This window comes from Ochlerotatus camptorhynchus, unplaced genomic scaffold (genome assembly GCF_037179485.1).
Source record: "Ochlerotatus camptorhynchus isolate MF236.1 unplaced genomic scaffold, CSIRO-AGI_Acam_v1.1 ptg000328l, whole genome shotgun sequence".
NCBI lineage: Eukaryota > Metazoa > Arthropoda > Insecta > Diptera > Culicidae > Ochlerotatus > Ochlerotatus camptorhynchus.
Window position 1 is genome coordinate 3124373 of NW_027040816.1, and position 22642 is coordinate 3147014.

General features: G+C 40.5%; 1 protein-coding gene across 3 annotated transcripts in view; it reads left to right on the forward strand.

The window, feature by feature from the left end:
• Positions 1-5095: 5095 nt before the first annotated feature.
• The window catches only part of 14-3-3zeta (tyrosine 3-monooxygenase/tryptophan 5-monooxygenase activation protein zeta), a 52059-nt gene continuing 34512 nt past the window's right edge, over positions 5096-22642 (forward strand). For 2 of the 3 annotated variants that reach the window (XM_065230181.1, XM_065230184.1), the window contains exon 1: positions 5096-5253. The gene's annotated coding sequence lies outside the window, so the exon portion shown is untranslated. Of the gene's footprint in view, positions 5254-21006; positions 21078-22642 lie in introns of those variants that run through there. The other variant, XM_065230183.1, reaches the window with a different exon arrangement.

Genomic DNA, 22642 nt, shown 5'->3' on the forward strand with positions numbered 1-22642 from the left:
TACGCACATTCGGGTCCTCTTTCGAAAATGATTGAAAATTTAGTGCAATAAGTCCTTTAGCTGGTGCATTTTGGACACCAGAAAGCTTTTTCAATAATTTCGCGTGTGTTTATTAGTGCTGTGTTTGGTTATTTAAAAAAATGATCGAAAGAGTTTATAAGATTACCGCGAGTGAACAAACAGGGTTTTTTTTTCTTCCTTCGCCGCCGCCGTGAAATGTGGCGAAAAAGCAGATCTCCGCTGAATTTTCTAATGTACGCGCTGTTGAATTGTGTCCATTTGGGTTAGTTACAAATGCATAATGATCCGGAAGCCGGACGATCTACGGAAGGAAATTGCTGGTGAAGGAAGCACGGAATGAAATACGAAGCGTTAGAGAAAAAGTCCAAGGGATTCCAAAAGAAGCAATTGACGACGGCGGAATAGCAGAATATGGTGAGAGCTTTCCAATTATTTAAAAAAAAATATCAAAATTAAACTAAATACATGCCAGGTTTGAAAAAAATATTTTCGAACCTGGAAGTGTGTATGTATCACCAATATCCATTTGATAACGGTGATGCATACATGCGGGGCTTATTGTGACATTGTGAGTGAAAGTAACCTCGGAATGGGCGTGACTCTCCAGACATTCTGAAATGGGTTGCTGGATCTGCAATAGAGCTATCACCTTCTAACTCCCGGACTAAAGCTGTCTAAAATAGCCATAAATGCGACATTGTAGAGAGAGTTCTTCCATAATAACACTGCCGGCCAGTGGGGGTTAGAGGGAATACACACACATACACACACACACACACATTCGGGTCCTCTTTCGAAAATTTCGCCAACTCATCCGCGGTTACCGGTAGCGTTTCGATTAGGTTTATTTCAATCACATCGACCTCTTCAATACGATTTTTGTTGTTCACATCGTCAATTGGAAGTCTTGACATGGCGTTCGCGTTCGCGTTTTCTTTAGATGACCGGTAACGAATATCATAATCAAAAGACTCAAGAAAAACAGCATAATGCTGCATTCTTAACGCTGATAGAGTCGGAAGTCCCTTATCTGGAGCAAAAATTTGAGACACCGGTTTGTTATCGGTAACGAGTGTAAATTTCCGCCCGAAAAGATACTGATAAACTTTCTTAACACCAAATATAATCGCGTATGCCTCTTTATCGACTTGCATATAGTTCTGTTGAGTCTTGTTTAAGGTTTGTGAGGCGTATTGTATCGGTTTATCGGAACCATCAGGATACACATGACTCAATACCGCGCCGACGCTATAAGGCGATGCATCCGTTGCGAGCACGAGTGGCAATTTAGGATCATAATGCACAAGTATCTTATCCGATTGCATTTCTTTCTAAATCCAACGGAAAGCCTTTTCACACTGACCGTTCCAGTCGAACGGTACGTTTTATTTTAGTAAGTTATTTATCGGGTAAATATTTGTGCTAATATTGCTCATGAATCGTCCGTAATAATTAATAAGATCGACAAACGCGCGAACTTGCTCTCGATTACGTGGCCAAGGCATCTCTTGAATAGCATCAACCTTCTTCTTCATTTTTCTTATTCCATCGCGATCGATAACGAACCCGCAATACTCTATACGATCGACGAAAAATTCGCACTTCGACACATTTACACGTATACAGTATTTGTCAAGCCTTTGTAGAACCATTTGCAACCTTTTCAAGTGGGTTTCATCGTCAGGTCCTGTAATTTTTATGTCGTCTAAAAAGACCGACACGCCTGGAATATTTCCCAGCACCTGAGTGATTTCACGTTGAAAAATAGCTGGTGCTGACGCTATACCATACATCAGCCGCGACGGTTGGTGTGAGGTTTGGACCGTATCCCACCGGAATCACCCAACCCTTTTGGAGAGCAGGCACAACCTACCTATTCAACTGCACTGCGACGAAAGAGGACGAACGAGATGCTTGCTGATTGAAGCGTCGTTGGGTGGTCAGATTAAAGAAGATGAATAGATTAATCCTGTTCATGCAGTTGACAGCTCGTCGAGGGGTTCATCAATGGATATTGCACTATGACTGAATGGTAATCCATTCAGTCAATTGTGCACCTCACAGTTGGTATAACCCGAGATGTGTCACGATCTTCTGGGCGTACTTGCATTTGAAGATACCCCTGAGCTAGGTCTAACTTCGAAAATTTTTGTCCACCGGCCATATTCGCGAATAACTCGTCAATTGTCGGAAGAGGATGTTCGTCAATGTTCAGATGTTTGTTAACCGTAACTTTATAATCGCCACACAGACGGAGTGGCCCATGCACTATGATTGACCTTCATTAAAATTCCATTGATCTCTCGTTCCACTATGTTGCGGATGGAAAAGGGCAACGTACGAGCTTTTAGAAATACCGGATTAGAGTTCGGTTTAAGACTTAACGACGCCTGGATATTTTCTATTGTACCAACTGAGTCCTCAAATACCTTAGGAAATTTTTCAAGCAGACCCCTAACCGCTCCGTACAGAGGTGTACGAACCGCGATAGTATTTACAGTAAAATCCGAATTACGAATAATTTGTTGGAGATGGTCATTTTGAATGGAGGATAACGGGCACGACAAACTGGCAATGAACGACGAATGGCCCGCGTCACTGGCCGACAGCCTGGAGCAGTGACCCAATGACTCACTCAACTTTTAAATTAATAATCACTTATCGTAAGACCACCAGCGAAAACGGTTGATCAAGCAAGCAAGCTAGCTAAATTTACTTTGAATAGCGAACCAATGTGAAAACATAAAGTTATAGTGAAAACAGTGAAAAGTGTGAGGAGAGAGTCAAGAACAGCAGGTAAGCCGCAATAATTACCATTTTGGTTAAAATGGTCCTAATTCCAAATGTATTTGACCATTAGGACCCCGCTGTATTCAGTACAGATCACCTGTACACAGTGAAGTTCCGGTAGACGTACCGGAAGTTTACACGTGGAAGACACGTGGTGAAGGTGTTGCGAAGAGCCCCGACGAAGAAAACAGGTCAGATAGATTGTAAGAAAGTCGGAGAATAAGGGAGTAATTAGAGAAACAAAAGAGGGAGAATAAAAGTTGTCAGGAAAGTGAAATAAATCTATAATCTTGAGTAGTGAAGTGCTTGTGGAGTTTTTTTTATCTGTGTGTCACGTGCGATCATTCCCTGCCCCGAGAAATTGCAATCGGTAAGCGTGCCGACCCTGAGGTCATTGGAGTCAGGGAGTCTCGGAAGTACTCCTGACTGAAGTGGCTGACATTTACAACTTACTGTACAACCAACAAACAATACAAAACTAACGATTTAAAATTGACTCACACTGGACTAGCCTATCGGTCCCAAGTACATCGATGAACGTTAGACTGATGCAAAATTTGAAATTTTCGCTCCACAGTGCTCAAACGGTTCCAAATTGGGCTCTGATTAGCCTCCCAAAATTTGAACTCATTTAGTGAGAAACTGACTTGGCACAAACCATTTGAAGTTTATATGGGAATTACTATGGAGAAACCATAATTCTGGTTCATATCGATCTCAAAATTCACTTTTTCACTCTACTTTAGAAAATGATAGCTGAGCTTGTTGAAAATTTTCTCAGCTACTTCTTTGTAGCAGACCACTTTTCGATCAAATGTAAGGAACAAAAATTATTAATGATTCAAGTCACTGATGTCTTATGATAGTGCACAATCAACTGTTCAGCAGGCAACATTGGTGTTTATGGTGCGTGGAATAGAGGACAAAAATCAGGGCTACTATGTCACACTGCAGAATACAGTGTTGCTCACAATACATTTGCTTAATCTTACCATAAGATTATCAATCTCTTAAACAACTATTTAATTTGACGTTTGGCTGAAATCGATTTTCTGCAAAGTTGTAGCTGATAAAAATTCCCATAAGAATAGAAATAGAATTTGTTAACAGTACAATATGTAAAAAGGCAAGAAGACAATGAACAAAAAGTTTTGTTTTTCCATAGTAATTTCCATATAAACTTCAATTGGTTTGTGCCAAGTCAGATTCTAATCAAATGAGTTTAAACTTTCGGAGGCTAATCAGGACCCGATTTGAAACCGTTTGAACACTCTGGAGCGAAAATTTCAAATTTTGCATCAGTCTAATGAACGTACCGCATTCTAGTCGAAATTCTAGTACTACACAATATTTGTTTTGATTCGCTATGAAAGTTTGACAGATAAAATGAGGGATTAGTGGAATTTCCTATGTTTCGAGGGGTGAATCGATTAGCTTCCCTAATACAAATTGTATGGTTAATTTGCTTAACGACGTGTTCTGGGTATCATCCAAACCATCTGTGGAATAGTTCAATGATTTGGGTTATCGTTCGTTTACGGTTATTTTTTTTATTATGGTTGGCACCGAAGAGAGTACCAGAGCTGAGCCAATAAATTGAGCACGTTTCTTCGGGACCTTCTGGTCTTAGAGTTACCTCTATGGTACAACCATAGAGGTAACTCTAAGACCACTGGGTCCCGAAGAAAATCATTATTATTTTTGGCTCACTCAGTACCAGAACAACGGTCCCAAGCAGTCCCAAGCTATTTCACTCACCCCTGCATGTTCTGCATGAATCCACACACCCCTGATGTTATCTGTCAAACTTTCATAGCGAATCAAAACAAACATAGTGTAGTAATAGAATTTCGACTAGAATGGGATACGTTAATCGTTTGCTTGGGACCAATAGGCTAGTCAAGTAGTGAGCCAATTTAAAATCGTTAGTTTCGTATTGATTGTTGGTACAACCAAGTCCCAATTATCACCTAATGATTTCATAATTCCAATTTTATAGCAAACGAATTGCCCCGTCCCAACAATCAATTACATGTTGTGTGCCCGAATAAATTATAGCAGATGAATTAATTATGGATAATGACAAAATCAAAAGAAGCAAATTGTGTAACTTTCTCAATTTTATATTTTCGATATTTACAAACACAAAAAGAAAAGTCACACAATTATAGCACCAAACGCTAATTTGTGCCGAAACCTCCGAAGAATCGACGAAACTCACCCCTGATAGTTGACAGCGAGCGAGCGAGAAGAACAGAGAGAGACAACGAATGCCAGGCTTGTCGCGAGTGCAAACCTCGGTTCGTCGAGCTTGCGGAGCGCTCAAAATCGATCGATTTTTGATATTGCGGCCGTGGAGTCTTTTCGTGAGCTGATTCTGTTGAAAAAGCGAGTGTGTGTGCCATTATTTTGTACGCGAAAAGTGTCCCTTCGTTGCAAAAAGTAAGTAACAAATGCGTATTATGGTGTGTGCCATCGGGGCGTCATGAAATTCACCCGTTTCCGGTTTGGGAAGATGGAATTTCGGTGCCCTGAAGTCGGTGTGACGCATTGAGGAGTGTCCAGGTCGCCATTTTGACTGCCTTTGCCTTGGCTGCCTGATGGTTTTTCAGTACTGCTGGTTATACGAGCGAGAGGCAGCGAGTGAAAAAGTTCTTCGATGCCGGGCGGTGTGCGCTCTCTTGATATGCGGTCGGGCTTCTTCCGTCTTCCAGACTATTTTATGAGATTTCAAATCCCGGACCCCTAGGGGGAGCTCGAGCTCATCAGCAGGAGCTCCTGTGTGGATGGTGATTAGTGATCAGGGACTCTAGTGTCTGGATGGTGAAAAAAGTAGATGCTGGAGCGCAGTGTTTCACCTACATGTGAGTGCATGTGACGTAAAAATGAGTCAAATTTCTCGTCTTTTTTCTCGTCCGTCAGCCTGCCTTGCCATCGGTGAAAAGAGTACGCATGTTTCTCTCCACATTATGGCAGCTCGAGCTCCCCGTGCTCACATTTTTTCTAGATTTTTCTGGTCTACCGTGAGCACATTCGGCATGAAAAAGATTGAATTATTGGCTAAAGTGCAATAAAAAATCATCAAAAGATCGAGATCATCGCTGGTGTAAGAACGCGAAACGGAAATCACCAAGGTCCCTTCCTGCCCCTTAGATTTTGCTAGCCACTGAGGAAGGAGCTACCGCAGCTGAATGCAGTACCCCAATGTCTCGCGCACGGCCGCACGGAAATTAATATGAGCGTTAAGGAGAGAAATTTTCAAGGCTATGGGAGATCCTAGAGCTTAGTTGTCAAGCTGCGCTATTCTCATGTTATACTAGATACAGTGAAAAAGGAAAGGCGATTTGGAGAGGGAGGAAAAGGAGGCAACGGAAGGCGTACAGGATGGGGGCCTTGTGGTATGCGCTCTAATCGATCTCCTTTTCCGACACGTCAAGGATGAGGGCGTGGTTAATGGCAAACCGATCATTAATAAGCAATATGTGAGACAGTAAATGAAGTCCTATTGGAGAAACACGCACAGTTTCAGAATATGTGATAAAAGCTCGCAGCACAATGCCTAGTAATTGGCCCCTATCGTCGCTATCACTGACAAATAGTAGCATAAGCGACCGGAATCGACGCATATGTTTCGGTACACGTAGAAAGGAATGTATGAAAAGCTGCACGAAACCATGGTCACTTTACCGCTGAAAATCCGCTCCACGCAAAGATGACTGTGGTATGGGACAGTACCACTACACGGATGATAGGTTTTAATTGATGAAACCAACACAGCCAAACCAAATATACCTATCGCCGCATCGAACTTGAGAAACATCATCGGCATTCTTTCTGTACCTACATCGGCTGTTCCGTTTTTTCTCCTGTCCTGACTCACATCGATGTATGTATTTATATAAATTTGTCATCCACATAGAACGTGTGCCGTAGGTAGCAGCAACAAAGTGCGAAAAAATAACGTATAAAAGATGACGTGCAGCATAAAATTCGCAACAACATCTACGCACACACAACCCAATCCTGCTCAACATTAGGCAATAATCCTTGTAGTCTGTTACAACGTTCAATAAACCATTAAAACGTGTTCAGAGTAAATTTACTGCGCCCTATAAGGGAGAGCGGGTGAACAGAAAGAGCGAAAACCCACCACAAGTGAGAAAACACGGCTTCAATGTCATATTGATAACACACATCTCCGATGTTCCAACCAGCACGAAGCTCTATCGTCGTGTTCCTCGGTGGATGACATGGGGCTAATGATAAGATATACGACAGTCCAGCAGTCCGGTCTAGGTAGCAGATATAGACTATCAGTGTTAGCTAACTTATATACATAATTGTTGTTCCATTTTGCCGATGCTCTCGAACTAATTAGTGAGCTCCATTGATTCACTACTGTGCTGGATTCCAGATAACATCGTCATACTGGTTGTCGTGCAGTAATTAAGTGGAAACTTCCCATCCCACAGCCTACCGGGGCTAGAATACCCCCATAAAGAGTGAGTGTGAGTGTGAGTGTGATCAGGGAAAATATGCGCGGATGACGACGGACCGACAGGAGCTTGCTGCGATCGGCGGTTTACCTACTACGCGGAGCTGATTACGCAATGTTTGTTCTGAACGGATGAGACTCTCCGCGCACACTCATACACAAACAATCGCAAGCGGATGAGCCTCATTGGTTTGCATAGCAGCACACGCATCGCAAAGTTTGAAAACTGTAGGATTTAGCTGCAGGAAAACAAGCCTGGCGTTACTGCACGGCAGGGTGCGAGGAAGAGTACGCTGGGGGGAAAACGTCACCTTGCACATAGCGAAACAATCACGAGACAGTTTTCGAAAAAAGAATTTGTTTACGTACGGTGGGACCTTCCAAGATATAGAGGTTGGATATTCGGGGATATCTGTTAAGACTCTTGACACACGAAATTTAGGAAGAAAATTTAGTCTCCCATTTTTGTAAACCTAGTCATCGATGTTATTTTTGAATCAGGCGACTCAATTTCAGTATCCAACCAAGAAGCTTATCGGAATTAATAAAGGATTTTCACCGAAGAAATCGATATCTACTGATACTTATGAAGAGCTTTTTGAGTGTGTTGATTTATTCTCGGAATTTAACGTTATATTTGCTTATCTTTTGACAGATATGCGTATTTCTACTACTACTTGCAGACTGCATCAGTGACAAGTACTCAACACCACAACATACTCAACCACCGCTCTTCCGGGATTCCGTTAAGAGATTCGATAAAATTGAAATATTTACTCATACTTGCTTTTAACTGGTTGAAAATTAAAAAAATTATTGTCAATATTATTGATGTTTGTTCCTCATTATTCCCTGCTACAGCACCAGATCCATCCTCTTTTGTCAGGAAAGTTTTCATTTGTATCGGATTTAAAACCGGACACTTTTAAAACTTGATTATCTCTGCCTACTATGCTGAAAATAGTACGCAAATTTAATCATGTTAATTTAGTATTGTTCTGAATTATCACACATAGGGTAGATGTCCAGTCATGGCTATACCTTCCTATTATGGTGTGTTCCAATAATGGCCTATGAAAATCCCATTTGCCAAAATGGGAACACACCATAATAGGAACGTGTAGCTATAACTGGTACATCTGCCTAATTTATAATGCTGCAAATATATGTAAAATTTAAAAAAAAAAACTGGATCAATGAACCGTCTGGTATTCGGTACATTATGGCAGTATTATCTTTGTCACATCACAAAAAGGTGGTGGTTACGAATGTATAAACTCTTAGTAGGCGCTGTTCATACTATTTTGTTTTAGCTTATGCCTGTACAAGTCCAGTGATATTCGATTGTATTCAAGTACAAGAAGTCAGTGAGCTTTTGAAATGGTTCTCAAAAGACTTGAAAGTAGCTATCATTTTGAAAACAGCCTAAATTGCTAGAATTTGAATTCAGCCGTCTTTGGAGGCAGGCTCAGAAAACTTCTGAGCCTTAATTTTAATTTGTCTCCAAGTCCCTAGACCTACTCATAAAGTTTGGACTTCAGGCCACTACTGGTTTCTGAAGATGGACTAGCAAATGAAGCTAACTAATTATTAAATCTAATTACTAATCCTTCTCGCTAACTTTCTTGTTTACAAATTTTACGTTATAGGGCAAAAGACCACAGGACAAAAGGTAGAAGGGACAAAAGGTCGAATTGATTTCAGTGGAGCATAGAACTAAAGGACAAAATGTCGGTGTGACAAAAGGTGTAAAAGGCAAAAATTCCAAGGGAGAAAAGGACGAAGAGATAAAAGGCCGAAAAGGCAATATACCGAGGAGGGCGACTCTATCTTCGATGCAGGAAAGATTGTGTTTAGCTGTACGCACACTGAGTAGATAGAAAGAAGATCGATGGCGAATTTGAAGATTTCCTACAAAAAGATGATGCGCATTGCAAGTAGCTTGAAAGAAGATTTTTCGAAGATTGATTCGCTAGTGTGAGATTTTTTGAATATTTATAAATGAGATTTAGATGTGTCGCCTTCCCCCCCCCCCCCCCCCCCCCCAGCAGTTCTTTGACCGATAAAAGCTATCCGGCTTTCCATGCTCGGTAATGGCGGCCTGTTTGTATGATAAATGTATCCTTCACTGTGCTTTTTGACACTAACTGTAGGGCGTATGTTGTTCCATTTTCTTCTATTCCTGGGAGAGGGAAAGGAAGGAGTCAAAATCCGAACCTCCAGATAGTGTCAAAAAGCACAGTGAAGGATACATTTATTCATACAAAAAGGCCGCCATTACCGAGCATGGAAAGCTGGATAGATCAATGGCGGCGTCAGCAATACAATTTTGACTGTTTAGAGAACTTTTTTTTAAATGGACATTTATGTTATGTTTTGTAAACAAATTCCATGAACTGTCAAAAAAGTGAGGTTAAATGTTTATGTGCAATGATATATTGAATAATCCATTTGAAAATGCTTGTGAGGCATTCCTCTCTCTTGGAGTTGACTTCTTTTGTATCAAACAGCAAAAAAGGTTATCTTCCATTTAATTCCAATTAATAAATTTTGGTATCCATGACAGATACGTATTTCGACTACAATGTGCAGTCTTTATCAGTGTCATTCCCACTAAAGAACTTATCAAAATCTAACCCCCTTAAGTACTTATCTCCTAGGTAAAAAAGTCAAGATCACAGGTATAAAATGAAACTACAATGTGTTGAAACGGAACCTACCTAACTAATAAAAACCAAAGATTTAAGTAAACTGAAGGAGAAAAATTTATGCAACTCTCTAATAAGGAAAATCCCAAAGACTTGGTAGCAGGCTTCCAGTGCGCGCGCTACCGTATGCGAGACGCAATACGAATAGTCTCATAATCATAGCAGTCTCATGCGCAAGAGATTTGTAGCACTCTGTTTCTCTCTCTTCAGTTTTGTCGCATCTCACATTCTCATAATGTCTGTGTGTCGCACTGTTTTGTAAGCACAGCACATTTCCGGATGTATGCGTTTCATGAGAACGAGTATCATGCGACGTCGCGTGAGCCGAAGCTCATGCGCTTTTCGCAATGAGACGTCGCTAAGCGACGTTTCAATGCGACATCGAAATAACAAACTCAACTGGAAGACCAACTCGTGTTCTTGATGTGGGGAAAGTGTTGTTTTGTTTAGAAAACGATGGAAAGCGACCTAGCTACTACACTCTTATCGAACATGGAGAAGAGGTGTCGGATGGTTATGACAAACAAAGTTTTCCTTGCGGCAATTTTCGTTGATTAAAGGATTAACTTGAAAAATAGCCCATTCATAACGAACGAAGTAAGAGATGTGGCTTTGGTAAGCGAAATGTACAATCAAGTTGTGGTTTATTTGCTCGTTATTATGCTTCTTTTTTTTATTTCACCGAGGGTCCACGGTACTAAAACTAGGACTATTTAGAAATCTGTCGTCGCAAATTGATTGTTTCAATTCAGCATCATGGTGGCTGATTTGAACTATCCTGTGAGCGCTAACACATCTGAAGAATTCAGTTGCTGCCGTAGTAAGTTTTGTTGATTGACAGGTATTCAATACAATTCCTGAAGCAAGAAGCTTAGCAACAATCCGTAATACAGATATGACACAAATTGTTCCTAAATTTATTACTTTAACCTTAATCCAGCATTTCGTACCTACGTACACTGTGGTGCAAAGTTGATCGGACAAAGGTCGTTTTCATACAAACTAGCCAAGCTTAACATGTTATAAATGTGTTCTGTTATGATCAATTGGGCTGAAATTTTGACGCAAAACTACAAATATGTTGAATTTCACATGTAAGAAATACCAAATTTTTTGAAGCACCTGCTGGAAGGTGACAATAAAAATAAAATTTGTGCATAGCTGATCGGACAAAGGTCAATGGAAAAGCAAGTTTTGTGTCAAAAATTTAAACTCAATTGATCTGACAGAACACATTTAAAACATGTTAAACTTGGTTAATTTTTAAGTGCAGACTTGTGTGTGAGCAAAGAGAAGTCACCACCAACGTTTTTGCAGCAAAGTACACTTCTGCGTTGAAAATAATCCCTTAAAATAGTGTTCACTCAAGCCAGACAAATAAAAATATTAATCTTCAGAGTTCTATCATTACTAGCGTGTTGATATGATCGGTCAAGTCAGACCGAAATGTGAATTTTTTATTTGATTTTGAGAAAAACGAATTTAAAGTTGGCTGTTCAATATTGTGTCTTATGTAATGGGAAAAATCATTTGACCGTTTTCTCGTGCTACTCTAATTTTTCAAATCTGGCTGAAAAATTTAAATGTAGCTGAGGGAATTCTTGATCTTATGATATCATTAACTCATTTTTTGTTTTTATTTTGCTACTTAGTCCCTTCTGACTTAAGGCCGACCATATGATCTTGTATAGTATAGTGCTGTTTTACATTCAAAATCGTCCATTTATATTTTTACTGGTCTGAGTAAAAGTATTCTGAGGGATTCTGAGTTTAATTTGGTGCAAATGCGCAATAACTTATTTATTTTTCCACCAAATGGGCTGAAAGCTTCAGAGGCTTCCAAAAAATGTATTTTAGAAGATTTCCGCATAAGGACTTGTTGAAGGACACATAGTTCCACAGATATTCCGGTATTATTTGGGTGATAACATATTTACTAACGGTATCCCAACTACCGTAAGGTAGCCATCCACAGCTCACGTAGCCTTCCTTTACCTTCCTTTAGCATCCTTTCGACAAGCAATTGCGTCTTCCTAGGATCATTAGTGGTGATCTTACGGTGATTCCAGTATATCTCTGGAACCATGAGTTGAGTCTGCTTGAATCTATACTAGAAGATATTTCTGGAACCATCTAAAAACTTTACCTCATTTCAAAATCCACATGTGCAAAGGGCCACAAGTCTTCTGTGAACAAACCCTTGCAGTCCCTTATCTCGTTACCCGACAACATCACTTATGATGGGACCGCGAGAGTCAAAGCATGCGAAACAGCGCACGGCGATGGCGCCCTGAGAGAGCGCATTGAGATGTTTCAATGAAACAGTCGCATGTGATTGAATACATGCGTCGCATTGAGAGAGCAATGCGATGAGACAAACAAAAATTGAAACGCTCGAATTTGTTGAGAGCGTGTAGCTTGTCGCGCGCATCGTTCTGGTCTCTCTTTTGTACAATAATGTAGCACACCATGGATTTGAGAGTCATGCGACGCTCCGTCTCACAGCTCGCTGTCGCATTTGTGTACGCGTGAGATTCCCGGAAGCCTGCTTGGTAATCTAATTGAGTAATGAAATTGGGTTGTTAGCGGAATGCTTAAATAAAACAGCAAAAAAGGTTACCTTCCATTTAATTCCACAACTGTAGGGGTCATTGTAAAACCACAGACAAACAGACATAACACATTGAATCTTTCTCACTGTAAAACATCGTCACTAAAACATTACCGCCATCTGTTGTGTACACTTTGGTGGGTAGTACGCTGAACAGATGGCGGTAGTGTGTAAACGTCAAACGCAAGGGAATTGACTATGTGCGCCACAGGTGGTGGTACTACCAACTACGATACTTTCAAATTGACCGTTAAATGCTTGTTCGATGAACAACTTGCGAGTGTTATGTCTGTTTGTCTGTGGTAAAACTATACTCAAAAATTGACACTAATTCAGATTTGTACTGTAAGCATGCTGTCTGTTTGTTTTGATTTTTTTAGTATGGATTTGACAGTCGGATTAGCGAGTCAAACCCTGGGGGGACGTGCTGTCAAATCAGCCTACTGATCATTCTTGTATGAAACTGGTTCCAAACGTAAACAAACGTTGTAGGTTTCTTATGGCTTGTTTACGTTTGGAACCAGTTATGCGAGGTAGGCGACGATTGTTCGTATTTGACAGCCACCTCCCCCCCTTGGTCAAACCTCGATAGTCCGACCACGGTTTTGTCGGATTAGAGGAGAGATACTGTAGATTTAACCCAATTGATGCATGTTCAAGGTCAAAAAGGTGATTTCATATTGAGTGCCCTAAACTAAAGCCCTCCAGTAAAAGTATGGACGTTTGCCGAAAGCTATTGGCGTTGACGGCGACTCTGTAGCTCTTTACTCCTATGAGAAAATCCATAAGCAAACGTCAGACTGTGCGTGAAACATGGCGGACTTTGTACTACCCTTTCACTCCATCGAAAATTCCTATAAGAAACTGTCTATATTTGCTGAAAGAGCAAATTTTTCGATGGTGCCGTCAACGCCAATTCAAATCAAACTGGAACAACTTTTTTCAGATTTATGGTTTCAGTTTTCTCGTTTCAGCCATCCATACTTTTACTAGAGGGCTTTACCTTATACCACGCTAGCCATGTCCAAAATAACAATGACTACATTAACTGGAATGTAGTTCAATTTGTTGGAAAATGCTCGGGGAAATGATCGATGAAACCCTGTTGGTTGTTCGACATAATATGATGGGTGCTCTTAATTGGAGTTACCGAGCGTGATTCTCGAATCTGTCGATTTGCTAACGTTTGAAATCGGCTCAATGGTGGGCTATGCGATTTATCTACAAGAGGTTTATCTACACCAAAAACATACTCGATCTTTCATTATTGCTCGATACACTACCTCAAAGAAAATATGTGTAGCCATTCATCGTAATGCTTTTCATTAAAGGCCCCGAATCGAAATCTCAACATAAACTTCTCACTAAGTTCTTTAAATTCATATTTCATATTTTCTGAAATTAGAACCTCAGGTGACCACATTGTACATCGTTTCGTGAGAGAAGGGGTAGTTTTTCAACCTTTTCTCTCACGAAACGATGTACAATGTGGTCACCTGAAGTTCTAATTCCAGAAAATATGAATATTCTGATAAGTCGCATTAAATTAGGATAAAGATAAATGAACTCCATTCTTTCAGACTCCAGAATCTGATTCGAGGATAGAGATCTCCAATCCTGATTAAAAGTTGGTATAGATCCATATATTTAGAACTGAGCTGATCTAAAATCCTGCACCGCGGCGTTCTAACCAGATGCTGTTTAAAATGTTTGAATCTATCGGATCAGTTTCCAAAGATTGCATGATTAGGAACAGATTTTTGCCGTGATCTGTTTGAAAATTAGTGCAAGCAACAGTGTCTCATCTGTGAACTCATTAGGACATCTTTAAGGCTCAAAACGCAATTTGGGCGGAAGCGGAACGGAAACGGAAAGGTTGGCAGTTGTCACAAATAACATCAAGAAGTCTAACCTAGGGGAAATGGCTCTAATGTTGGCCTATGGATCTAAAATTGGGCCCATCGCTAAAAATCTGCTATTTATCAATTTTATCTAGATGAACGCGTCATTGGGACAGTACTAATGGATATTTTTGGTCGCTATTGAAAATTTAGTCGATTGCTGAATTTAAATATGGGCCCATATTAGGGACATTTAGGCCGACATTACATTTCCCCCATGTCTCAAAAGCTAAAAAAAAAAACAGTTGCTGTGCTAAGCCGGGATTCCATCGACATTTCTATGAATACAACAATACTTTACGAATCAGCGGATATCCTAATTTTGATCTAAAAAAGCAGATCTATTTTTCAGAATCCGTTTAATTTTTAACAGAAAATGGATCATGATATCCATCAGGATTTGAGATGCCCTTAGGGTTTGATAAAGTTCTATTTAGGCTGTGTCCCAATTGAAGAATCGAAGTGACGTTTGACTCACAGATGGCGAGTGGGTGAAAATGGTAATGACGTTTTGATATCTGTCAAATTGCATGACATTTTTTAGCATATCATCATTTTTGTAATTGCGGATCATAAAACTAGGTGTCGCATGAAAAATTTTGGCATTGCTTTGATTTACCAATAGGCGAGTTAATTGGTTAGAAAGTGACAGCTTGGAAGTTAGCGATTAGCCCTGCTATCCGACCGTGATTATTTCTGACTGACAAGTAGCTAGATTTTGACAACCGTGGCTGTCCCTCTGTTGTTGATCTTCCGATTTTCAAGGAGGTGTTTGTCAAAATTGATTCCTGGTCGGTCAGAATTAATTCTGTTATAGCAGGTTTATTGGAAAACTTCCCATCTGTCAAATTTAAGTGAAAATTCACGAAATGGATCAAACCCAACCCTAAAATGGAAACAGGAAACTCCCACTGCAACGCTATGTCCATAGAGGTAACTCTAAGACTAGTAGGTCCCGAAGAAACGTACTTAACTTTTTCGCTCAGCTCTGGTACTATCTTCGGTCCCAAGCTAATCGATGCACCCCTCGAAACATAGGAAAATCCACGAACCCCTCATTTTATCTGTCAAACTTTCATAGCGAATCAAAACCAACATACTGTAGTACTGTCTAAGTCTACCAGGTTTTTCCAAGCTCATATAGAGATTAGTGACGTTTAACGCACGCACACTGTTTACTATTTTCCTCTGGCTAACCTTAAAAATGGATGAAAGTAAATCTGTCAAAATGAGTTTGACATCGATTTGTTATGTATTTTCCTCGGATATTCACTAACACGCTTTCACATATCGCACCAATATAACCGGACGTAAAAATCTCTATAAATTCCGAAAACCTTTAAAAGTATCTGTCACTTTAAATATTATTGTATAGACACAGACAAAAAGTAGCCAGTTGTCTTCTCTTCCTCTTAGATCAAAATCTGTTATGTTGGCAGCCAAACGTCAAACCAAGGTGGGATTTACTAAATTATGGTGATCGTGAAAATCTGGATACGTCTATTTCTAAGAGGAAGAGGATACAACTGGCTTCTTACTCTTTTATCTCTATCTATATCTCTATTTATATCTCTATCTATATCTATATCTATCTCTATCTTACGCTCTTCAAATCGGCCAATCATCAATCGTTAATTTGTCAACTTGTCACCCCTAACATACACACTTAAAATTTTTCGCCGAGTTTCCAACAGCCGAGTAGTTCTGCAATTTGTTTTGCTGAGATTCAGTAAAACAATTGCCGAGACTCAGCTAACAAATAAGTAATTGCTGAAATATCAGCTAACAAACAGATATTTTGCAGAGATATCAGCAAAAGTAAATGCCGAGGTAATCGGCTGTTGGAGATTTTACCGAGCTAGATTAAGTGTATAGTTTACCCATTTTTGGGTAGGTTCAGTTTCGGTCGATTTGGGTGGATTCTACCCAAATTTTGGTAGTTTAGAAATAGCGTGTAATACAGTTGAAATTTGCTGGTTGGGTCATGAACGCAGCCCAACAGTGAATTCATTCCACAATTGAGTTCTTTAAGGCTGCGAACCAATTGCGGAGTTAAATTTAACTCGTGGTTAAAAAGAAAGTTACTTTCAATGTTCGAAAATCCCTGTGCTGTCGATCGACCGGTTTTCGAGAAGAACTTAGCCAAGGTTGTCAAAATTTAACTTCTTGTCTGTCAGAAGTAACCACGCTTGGATAGCAGGGTTAATCGATAACTTTCCATCTGTCAAATTTTAATTTTAACCAAATAGTTCAGAGCCTAAAGATATTGAGGTAAATGCATATTCGCAATCTCCATTAAAAATGGAACGCTGGAACTATTTTAAATACTAGGTGGGGTGAAAAGTAACCTCCTTGGGAATTAAATTTATTTAATTTTTTTAAAAATTCAATACCCAAGTAACATTGCAGGTTTTATCGAGGTTTTATAGCATTCTACAAGTCTAAATCATGGTCTACAGAACCCTCATAAAATCAAAATTGTTGCTTGGGAATAGTCCCCTTTTAGCTCGATACACTTATTCCAGCGATTTTCCAACTTCATGATCCCGCCCGATAAGTAATTTTCCGGAAGGTCTGCAAAATACTCCTCCGCGGCGTCGGTGATTTCCTCACGTGAGCTGATTTTTTTTTATTGATGAGCCATCTTTTGAGGTTTGGGAAGAGATAATAGCCAAATCGGGCGAATACGGTGGATGCGGAAGCAATTGGAGTCGTAAGTCATTGATTTTAGCCGTGGTTTCGAAAAAACAAAAAAAAAAAAATCGCTTTATGTGAGGCCGTTTTGCACCGATTTCGGCCTTAAATCGCTCAAATAATGCACAGTAATACTCGCTGTTGATGGTTTTTCCTTTTTTTGAGTTAGTCCACGAAGAGTATGCCATGACAATCCCAGAAAACCGACCTTTTCGACCCATCGAGCCTCCCTCGGCCGCTTCGGAGCACTCGTGCCGGCTTCAGTCCATTGCCGGGCACTCATTCTGTTGTGTTGGGTGTAATAGTGGATCCAGGTTTCATCAACAGTTACCAATCGACGCCAAATGTCCGCCCGATTCCGCATTAACAAGTCCAAACACTTTTTCGAAATGCTCTCGCGTTCGTGTTTTTGGTCAGGAGCAGGGTTACTTCCACTCACTTACTATAAAAAAATATTTTTCGATTTTATGAAATCATAATATAGTATAATGCTGATAAGTACTTGTAAGTTACAAGAAGAGGTCATGAAGTATATGTTTGACTCATAAAATCTGTCAATATTGCTTTCAGTGCGTCACAATCAGCGATTTAACGACTCGTGAGCGCTCACTCTGAGTGAACGCTCACTAATCATAAGATCGCTAATTGTGACGCTCTCAAAGCGAAATTGACAGGTTTTATGAGTCAAACACATACTTTACTACCTCTTCTTGTTACTTACAAGTACAACATAGCATTATTGCATCTAATGGTTGCATAATTCCGAATAATATTTTTTTATAGCAAATGAGTGGAAGTAACCCTGGTCAGGAGTGAGCTTGCGCGGCACCCTGTCCTGCTCATGCAGGTCGTGTTGGAGAAGGCGATGAGGTGGATGTCATCAAAACCACTTGACTCCACTCTTGACTGATAATGATTGATGAACTGAGGGCCTGCCGCTGCGGACTTGATCGGTAATGGAGTTGCGACCACCACGAAACTCTCGAAACCAATATTTGACGGTGTAATCTGACGGAGCATTAGCCCCATAATATTTATTCAACTTTTCTTTTGTTTGCTTCGCCGTTTTGCCTCTAAAAAAATAACGTTTTATGAGAGAACGAAAATCGTTTTTATCCATACTAAACATGATGCCAAACACGTCAACAACAATCAGCCCTCAAAACAAAACTAAAGACAGTATCGCACTGAAATTTGGCATGTCTGCCGAAATATGAACGGACCTCAAGGCACCATAACCTTTATGCAGTAGCAGCGCAATCTGGCGGTCAAGGAGGTTACTTTTCATCCCACCACCCCACATGCGATTACATTAGCAAAAATCACCATCCTAGCACTCCTTGGTGGGACTTTGCATTGGCGCGAGCTGTCAATTTGTTAGTTTGGTATCAAACAGATCATGCTTTAAATCTTGATTTAAAAACCGTGAGGAAAGCCATGGGGCCTCCCTTAGCTCAGTTGGTAAAGGCGCAGCTACAAAGCAAGACCATGCTGGAGGTGGCTGGGTTTGATTCCCGGTCCGGTCTAGGAATTTTTCGGGTTGGAAAATTTCTCGACTTCCCTGGGCAATAGAAGTATGATTGTACTTGCCACACAATTATACGAATGCAAAAATGGTACAGGCATCGAAAGCTCTCAATTAATAACTGTGGAAGTGCATCTACTAGAACACTAAGTTGAGAACACGCAATAAGCTAAAATGCGATATGCAATAAGCTTGAAATGCGAAAAAGAAGAAGAAGAGGAAAGCCTATGGGATCGAAAAAAAAATATCATTGTGCTCAGAAAACGAAACTTTTTCCACAAAAAAAACAGACGTAAATCTTTGAAAAAGTTTTTCTTTAAAATATAGTATCTCAAAACATAGGACCTCAGTAACTACATCTCTCGGGCTTCTCGTGGAAAACAAGCTTGCTCGCTAACTCGCAAACAATAGTGCATAAAAGTTATATAGAATGTATAGAAACGTCAATGTGATCCGATGCCAGCGGTGCGGCGAGTAGTTCGCGGAACTTATAATATTAAAATCAACCGTTAAATGCGTGAACGAACATACACAATGAAGTGTTCCGTCTGTTTGTCTATGCTCTTTCAGATAAAGTATGATATCCAAAATATTTTTCAAAATTTAAGAACTTAACACTGTGTTCCTTTGCAATATACACACTTAGATTTTTTGTCAAGATTGGCACCACCGAGTAGACCCGGCATTTATTTTTACTGAGATCTCAGCAAAATTAATGTTTGTTAGCCGAGATCACGGCAAAATTCCCGTTTGTTAACTGAATCTCGGCAAATTTTTCACTGAGATCCAGCAAAATAGATTGCCGAGCTGCTCGGTGGTGCCCATCTCGGCAAAAAATCTAAGTGTGTACATTAAGACAACGTTACACAACCTCTAATTATTTGAATTGAATAACCCTAATAACCTTGCTGAAAGAATCTGGTGCATTGTAGTTAGAGCATCAGTAGAAGAAATTTGCTGTCGCTAATGCACAATTCGGAAGATCCCAAGTGCGTACTAACGAAGCATTCAAACAGCAAATCGTTTCGGGTTTGCTCTTAATCGCAATTGTAATCGATAATGTGTCTTCTTGATTTCAACCACAAACGATGGAGACGCATCATCTTTTTCGAACCGTTACATATAGTAACCAGCACATAATCTTGTTGCCAGGCAATCTCATTACAACATATTTACGATGTGCCTGACTGTAGAAATAGGAAAACATCGGTAATCTTATCATCGAGTGGTAACTTCCATCAAAGGAACCTGTGATGGTGATTCTCCATCCCCGCTCAGACCGACCCCCTCACTCGTCACTCTAAACAGTAGAATCCATTCTCCACACTACTGTGGTGGAAAACTATTCTTTTCCAGTCAGCAGCTCTACCGCTCTTGGTCACCATCCGCGGAGGCCAGGGCATGCGTCGTTCGCGTTCCGTTAATTCTCTCCAATTGAGAACGGACGAGATCTCCCCAATTTATTACTTATCATCATTATCACATCGCCATCTCATGCGACGGCGGCGATGTGGAATGTTGATAAATTGGATTCACTCCACTCCATTATTGGGATCTGGCAGTTTAGTGACACAGGCCCGTTTTAAATAACACCAACATGTCATGTTTTTCGCAGCCTACTGCTTCCGTTGACTCACACGTTGGTTATTTGCTAGCCTCTGCTCTGCCCCCGCCTCCTGCCCTGACGTAGGTTGCCGATGGTGGGCAACAACGGAGTTCCTATTGCGCCTGCGCACGTGCTCGCCTGCTTCCATGCACAGATGTGGTCGTCTCTCAGCCTACTACTACTTACTGCCTCCTCGCCACTCGGATCTGCTGAGTGTGAGTTTGAACGGCGAAGAAACGCGTGTGCTTTCTCTCCATGCCTCTGAGGTTGGTTCTGATTGGGCGCTCTCACTCTCACTTGCTCAGCAGCAGAAACTCGTTCGGCACGCAAGGGGCACACAGTCGCACGGAGTTCTAAATTTCTTTCACTCAGTTGGTTTTAAATTTTTTATCGGGAATGTTCACATTTTTGTAGTTATAGATAGAAATGTTTAAGTCATTTGTCTTTAAATAAGTAAAGAAGAGAAGAACTTAAACAACACACGGACGACAAAGTCACTGCTGTGCTGTGCGTGCTGTGAGGAAAATCCGGAGCAAAAAAGAAAGAAGAAGGAATTAGGCTAAACAGAACAGACCGAGATATGCAGGGAAAGTAGTTTTTCCGAGCAGAACTAGACCCGAAAGAATAGAAGGACTTTTTTCATTCTCGGAGGAATACCAGTGATACTTGAAGAAGCTGTGAAAAGTAAAGAAAATTTATTAGCTAATTAACAAATTTAAGCATAAGGTAATTGAATTTCCTGCGAAGCACAAATTAGATTTGAGGGCCAAGTGGAAATTTCTCCTCGAGACCGGGGCAGAATCCCAGTTGGTGCCATCTTTTTTCGAACCCCATCTCTCGCTTATTGGTTTTCCACGGCCATCATCGCATACGTAGATACGCATAGCTGGGGAAGGAGAATGGGAGAAAGGGGCTGCCGAGCGCTTTCCAATAATTTTCCTACCTTCTTCTCGCTGAAAATATATTCTTCATCAGCTCATTTTTTATCCCTCTACACGGCCGATGAGAGTAACTCAGTGAATGAGTCGAATGCGAGTTAAAATTCCAAACACTATTCCGGGAAAAGACTGCTTTAATATGAGGAAAATCAACCAACTCAGCAATTCAGTTCAGGAATATACTAATAGACCGAGTGAAATGTCTGTCGATTTTCCTCATATTCAAGAAGTAATTCCAACTCAAATTCGACTCAATTTTGAGTTACTCTCATTGGCTGTGTAACGTGCGCCTTTCCTTTTCAATATCTATCTATATACATTTTTTTTAATTTATTTGTCTCTCATTTTTCGATTCTGCGTATTTTTGCCAGTGTGGTGCCTTTTGCTTCTTTTTCCTTGGTGCTTGCTTGTGTATGAGCGCGGTGTGATGTGACGTGACCGTTCTCTATGGTGCGCTCAAGTCTAAATTTTATGAGCACGCTGTAAATGCCCATCATCCATTGTCGGAACGGGATGATAGACCGGGACGGCCACGACGACGACGACGACGACGACGACGACGGTAACGGTGGTTGATAATCGCTGTTCTAGCCGAGTCGCAGTTTGGAGCGTGAAAAAAAGGCTACTGCAGTTTGCAAATTGCTCACCTGGGAATGTCACCGTCACGCCACGGTTTGCAGCCGTGTGGCCAGTGTCGGCAAATGTCTGCACCACTTTAAAGGCTTGGCGAAGCCTTTTGGTGACACACCCTCTGCCGAGACAGCATGGTAGACGAGATGACTGCAGAGTTGAATGAGCCGGGAAAATGTGAAAGAATTTCGAATGGTTTGAATTCGAGTGTTTCACAATTTCTTGCACAGTTATCACATGGTGCGGTGAGATGTCAATAGAGATATCAAACCTTATACATTTGAAATTTGATACAGGCTGAAGTGTGAGCGCACTATTTAGATAAAGCTTGTTGATATGTGAGCAGTTCCACGCCAATGGCGAACCGATCTGATGCAATCTACTCCGATTTACATGAAATGTTACATAATTGTTTGTTATGGTCGATAACATTTGGGCTAAAATTCGGCTATTTTGAATCTCTCAAAAAAAACTAGCTTGTTTTTTTTTTAGCGTGTATATTTTTCCTAAAAGCAATTATTTTAATTTCCTACAACTTTGGATCAGAATTAACTTTGATTGAAAGTGACGTTTTCGTGTTATGACTTGTTGAAAAATATCGAATATTCCATTTTGATGTTTTTTTCGAGTATCAAAATGGCCGAATTGTAGCTCAAACGTGAATGATTTACCACGACACACAATTATGCAAAGTTTCACGTAAGATCATGGCGAAGGTCAAGT